At 39.6% G+C, this 6,504-nt stretch overlaps 1 pseudogene; it reads left to right on the top strand.

Moving 5' to 3' along the window:
- Window positions 1-1,150: 1,150 nt before the first annotated feature.
- LOC123057234 (B3 domain-containing protein Os03g0620400-like) lies at window positions 1,151-5,891 on the top strand (annotated as a pseudogene).
- The last annotated feature ends 613 nt before the right edge of the window (window positions 5,892-6,504 follow it).

Below are 6,504 nucleotides of genomic sequence, written 5' to 3'. Positions count from 1 at the left end.
GAGTCGTTGAGCATGAAACTCTAATCTATATCATTGGACGATTATCTTGTTGGGTTTCTTAGTTCTGTGAGACTTTGTTAATTTGAGAGTAATTTGGATGGGTCAAGTTTGAACAACCTGTGATTTGTTGCTAACTTGCTCTTGTTTGAGGGCACTGTTTTTGCTTGTGGGTTCTCACAGAATTTGAGGCAGTGCATAATGGTTGTTCAAACTGTTCTGCAACTCCTGCCGGCGATAATGGGATTTTGTCCAACATACTAGCTAATCTGCAATGACACCCAGACCCAGTAGCCAGAGTATGTGATTAGAAATTACACACTGACTCTATTACATTATTATTATCTAGTACTACTTGCCATTGTTTTAGCCGATAATGGGATTTGGTTAACATGTGAGAATATGAGAAGCTATAATATTTTTCTCTGTTATGTGAGAGTCCACATTGATATCATGTTCAGTTAGTCAGTTGGACGCTGGATTATAGCTGTTGGTAATGTCTTGGTTGTGTTACCGTATTGCATCGTGAGAATATCTTTGGTTTCCCATCTATTGTTAGCACTTTGTCCACAGTGATTTTTACTAACTTAGTGGGTATAAACTTCTGAAAGTGGTCCTTGCTACTTTCTGGTTACTACACGCAGTATTTAGAATTTGGAATTCACGTGACCTGATCAATGGATACAGCCGTTTTAATTTATTCAGTACTCATGGCACCAATGAAACATGTCAAAGCTATACAATGAAATAATTTTGAAATTGCTTAATATGGACCTAAAGCTACACACATCTTCTGAATGGGTTAGAATAAATGAACAAACGGTTTGCATTGATTTATGCAGAGGCCAGCGGTTTAATCTCCTTTTCATTTCAGAGAAAAAAATCCAACATAGGTTAGAAGACACAATCTCCTTTGAATCTGAGTATATGGCATGGCATTTTCCGGTTCAAGCTCTGATGTGAAAGTAGCACCAATATCAAGAAAATAGGCAAGAAATATTTTGCTTCAAAATAGGCGATGATTCGGTTGCGTGAGGATGGCAGGCGGGGAGGGCGAAGGATGGAGGTGCGACCATCATGGAGAGTCGTGCTCGGCATCCGCCTTTGCGTCTTCAAGCCGCCCTCAAGGTCCAAACATACTAGCTAATCTGCAATGGCGCCCAGACCCAGTGGCCAGAGTTTGTGATTAGACATTCCTCATTGGTTCTAGTACAATATTAGCTAGTAATTGTCACAGTTTTAATCGGTAATAAGATTGGGTTAACTTGTCAGAATATGAGAAACTATAATATCTTCCCCTGTTGTAATTGAGCCTCTTGTTTTCTTTGACCTGTTTGAGCATCTATGTTGATATATGTTGTATGTTCTTTTCATTAGTTAATCAGTTGGACACCGGATTATATATAGCCATTGGTGAAGTCTTGGCTCTGTTACCCCTATTTTATCATGAGAATCTCTTCAGTTTCCCATCTATTGTTAGTACTTTGCCCACAGTGATTTTTATTAGCCTAACGGGCTATGAACTTCTGAAATTGGTTCCCACCATGCTGCTTTCCGGTTCATACAGGCAGTACTATTCAGAATTTATAATTCAGATGAACTCATCAATGGATGCACCATTTTGTGCATACTGTGCACATCCGCTTTAATTAAACATGTCAAAGCTATGTACAATGAAATAGTTTTGAAATTGCATAATTTGGACCTAAAGCTAGACACATCTTCTGAATGAGTTAGAATAAATGAATAAACGGTGGAGGCCAGCGGTATAATCTCCTTTTTGGAAAAAAAAATCTGACATGGGTTAGAACTTAGAAGACACCTGCAATATCCAATCAATCTGAGTATATGGCATTAAGGCTCAAGCTCTGATGTGAAAGTAGCATTATCAAGAAACAGGCAAGAAATATTTTTTTGCAAATTTTCCACGCGTGGGCAAACTACTTTGAGTTTTGAGAAAGCGGCTATAGGGAAACTGATTTTTGGGGAATATGAGAAGTTTGCATGCAGTGTTGCCTCTTTGATAGTTTGATTTCAGTAGTACTGTTGGGAAATAGCCTCTCTAGTTTTTTGTCAAATCACGGTAATTAAGGAGGGTGAGCATGACATTAATCTACTCGATAGTAGTACTACTCAGATTTATGTCTTGGAAATATGACAAGACTGCATACAGCTCCCTTCATAAATGACTTTTGACCTGTGTGTGCCCTTGCAGTGCCTGGACGCCCCCCTTCATAAGTAAGCCCAGACTGTAGTATTCCCTAGTACAGCGCAGCAGCCTTCATCACAACGGTAAGCTTCTTCTTCCAAGTTGCTCTCTTTGTTTGCAATTTAGTCACGTTTTTTCTTCTTCTACACCTCAATGGAGCAGCTGTATTTTTTTTAAAAAAATTGTTGTTTTGCTTTCCTTTTTGTTTTAGCTCATTGTCAGAACTTGGTAGGAATCTTGTTTGTTTTTTTGCGGGGTTAGGAATCTTGTTATACTATGTAGGAATTTCAGAAGCTGATTGTTCTATGGTTGTTAACCATCAGTAATTTTTTTCCCTTTTAAAGAGATATCAGTTATTGATTTAGATCTGCATTTGTCCCCCTAGTAGCATCACAAACGGAGCATAGTAATCACTACATCCACCTAGAAAACTATTGCATGCATCAGAAAGATTTCTTTGTTTACAATTTAGTCACGCATGTTCTACTTCCACACCTTCATAGAGCAGCAGTATTTTTTCCTTTGTTATTCGGCCTGTGCCAAGAGGTTCTGGGTTTGAACCAGCCTCTCTGCATTGAACTTTGCAGGGGTAAGAGTAGGTTCCTATAACCCCTCCCCAAATCCCACCTTGTGTGGGAGCTTCTATGCACAGGGTCTGTCCTTTTGTTATTCGGCTTCCCTTGTATTTGTGCTAAATTTCGAAAACTGATAGGAATGTAGTATAAAACAGTCATGTTGTACACTCATAGGAATTTCAGAAACTGATTGTTCTATGGTTGTTAACCATCAGTCTTTTAGTTCCTCTAAGTCATATCTGTGACTTATTTAGATCTGCACATGCAACATCAGAAACGAATCGTAGTGATCAATAGACCCAGTCAGAAAATTATTGCATGCATCAGTGCTTCTTCTGCCAAGTTGACCTCTTGTTTGCAGTATAATCATGTCTTTTCTTATACTAGCACACCTTCGTAGAACATCAGTATTTCTAATTTTATTTTCTTGTTCTTTTGCTTTCTTTTTACACAAGAATCAAAACAGATTCTAAGGCCAGCATTAGTTATGTAGTGTTCACAGCATTTTGTTGCTTCTGTTATATATTTAAACAAAGAAAGACTCACCTTACCCTCAAAAGAGTTTAGGACATAGTTATCAATCTTAACTGATTTTAGGGTAGTACTAGTTACGCAAACTGAAATTTGAATAGTACCATAGTTTTAAATAGCGGCACCCTGCTCAAATAGCTATAGCGGTGCTATAGCCCACCATTTTGCAACTTTGTCGGACAATTGTACATGAATACCATTTAGAGGCACCCTGCTCAAACCACTATAGCCGACTATTTAAAACTTTGCATTGTATGTGATTCATATTACAGGATCCAAGATGAGCAACCCTTGCGAATACTGTGAGAGGAAGATAAGGTTCATCAGAAAAATAAACGGAAATTTTATGCATAGCTTGGTAAGCCTTTTCTAACTTCCCTACTTCAGTGGTTGCCTGATGTTTTTAGAGTTTTTTCGTTGCATTGAAACAATTACTGCTTGTTACAGGTCATGCCTAAGTGGTTTGTGAATCAGTTTGGAGGGAAGATCTCGAGATCCATCAAACTACAAACCCCCAATGGTAACATATATGATGTTGCAGTTACTGAGAATATGAATCGAACAATGCTGAAATCTGGTTGGGCATCATTTGTTGATGCCAATCAAATAGAAGAAAATTATACCTTGATGTTTCGGTACCTTGGAAACGCCCTCTTTGAGGTTATAATATTTGATTCCAATGGTAAGGAGAAAGTCTTATGCTGTGCCGGGTGAAAGCAGCCTCTGATGTTAATGAACCAAGCAGTCGCTATGTTGATAATTCGAGCAGTTCTCATGATGGTACTACTCAGTCATCAGCAGATGAATGTTCAGATTCAGATGGAAGCCAGAAGGAAAGCTCGTACTGTTACAGAAAATCAGCAAAGATGCCTGCAATGTGTAATTCTTCTGAGGAATTCTCAGGTTAAGTAGTGTCCTCAGATTATTCAGTTACTCTCCACCACATGTTCTCTTACGGTTGGATTTTTTTTACAGCAGAAGACAATTCTTTGGAGTCAGATCGACAGAAGCTTTCAAAGTATTATGTCTTGTCAGGGCAGTGCTATCTTACAGAAGCACAGGAGGTAAAAATGCTTGGACTTGTAAAGAAAATTCGACCTGAAATCCCGGTGCTTGTTGTCCAGATGAAGAAGAGCATTGTAAACAATAGCCATACTCTGGTACGTAAGCTTTACCATCACATTTTGTATAAACTGCTCACTTTCTGTAGCCATGTACAATTTGTTTTCTATTTATGGCCTTACTCTATAGATGTTTGCACAAAATGAATATATGCACACAGTTGAAACCATGGATATACACAAAGTTCAGAACTAAATCAGTATTATTGTTGCCTTATCAGTTGAAACCATGCGTATTGGAACGATTTAGACTTTCTGGTAGTCCTAATGTCTTATCTATTTAGTACTTGGGCTATGAGATGAAACAGCTCAACAGTATCACTATCACTTTCTATAACTTTTTCAACTAGGCAATATGTAAGGATTACGCACTCGAGCACTTGCCATGCTGGAGTATCACTATCATACTCCAGCTGCCTAGGAAAAACAAGGTTTGGAAGTGCAAACTCTATAACAGGCCATCTAGAACGTCTGATGCTGGTCGGCGCAACCTTTATTTAGGGAACTTTGTCCGTGACAATCCTGTCAGAGAAGGCGATATCTGCCTCTTTCAACCAATGACAAATGTCAAGCAGAAAAGATTCACAATGACTGTCCATCTCCTTAGCAAAACGAGCATTAATCATTCCCCTGGTGCAAGAACTGGCATTGGCTCAAATCATGGAAGGACAAGCACAAAAAAGGCAGGTGATGTGGAGGAACCACCTACCGATGGTATGTCAGCTTGACACTATGTCTTGCCACTGCTAGGATGCATGTGTCACATTTCATTTCGCATTATACTTCTCTGATTCATGTGACAACTTGTCCAGGTGAAGAGTACTCTTCGGAACATGAGGAACATGAAGTCTCTGATGATTCTGAGGGAGGTTCTGAACCTCCCTTCATGCTGGCAGACAAAGCTTGCCTAACATGGGCACAAGAGAAGAAAGTCTTGGAGAAAGTCGAGGAAATCGAGTCAGAACTGCCCTTGTATGTTGCTATCATGCGCAAGTCCAATGTCTGTCGGGGTGGTTCCTATAACACCCCCACCCTAGTAAGTTCATGGATAACATTTTCTGTCGCTGCCTATCAGTACTGTACAGATGGGAAAAAATCTCCATGTATCTCTATATTTGTGACATTCTAACTTTTGCCCTGCCTTATCTGTATAAACAGCGCTTTGGCTCGCAATACTCAAGCAGATATCTTGTTCAGAAGTCTGCTGCTGGCTATCATCGTGGAAAGAGTAGTGTGATCAGTTTGGTGCTTCAGCGGGAGGAGAAGAGCAGATCATGGCCAACCAATTTGAAACACAACATGCAACACACAACTCATGTGGTGAAGGTTCTCAAAGGATGGACGTTTTTCGCCCGCGACAACCGCCTGAGGGAGGGGGACCTCTGTCTCTTCAAGCTGATAAAGAACAAGGAGCCTCTGACTATGGTGATCCATATTATTCGCCGTGAGGAATGTTAGCCTGAAGCATGTATTGCATGCTTCTGCTTTGGTGATCATGAACCCTGGTGGTGATCATGAACCCTGGTGGTGGAAAACTATGTACGTTGGGATGTGGCATATCTTGAACGAGGGAGTCGTAGAGCAAGAAACTTATCTGCTATTATCTTAGTATTTTATTACTTCTACCAGTACTTTGTTAATTTCAGAGTAATTTGGACGGTTTGAGTTTGAAAATTTTATTATGTGTTTCTAAGGTTGATTTGAGTGAACATCTTTATTTTTCATGGGATTTATGTGTTGAACTTTGAAGATATACATCATTCGCTGTGAGAAATGTTAGCGTGAAGCATGCTGCTGCTACGCTGGCCTTGAACTCTGGGAGCAAAAGTTATGTGGTTTATCTCCAAACGAGGAAGTCATTAAGCAAAAAACTTATCAGTTATCTTGGTGGTTTCTTAGTCCTGTGAGAAATTTGTTAATTTGAGAGTGATTTGGATGGGTCAAGTTTGAACGACCTGTGATGTGTTGTTTGAAGGCACTGTTTTTAGCTTGTGTATTATCCGCAGCAGCGAGTGGATTCGTTTTGTGATATCTGTAGCAGCGAGTACCGGAAGAAAAGCATGCAACAGTC

Source organism: Triticum aestivum, chromosome 3A (assembly GCF_018294505.1).
Source record: "Triticum aestivum cultivar Chinese Spring chromosome 3A, IWGSC CS RefSeq v2.1, whole genome shotgun sequence".
NCBI classification, from domain to species: Eukaryota; Viridiplantae; Streptophyta; class Magnoliopsida; order Poales; family Poaceae; genus Triticum; species Triticum aestivum.
This window is presented reverse-complemented; position numbering and strand designations above follow the sequence as displayed.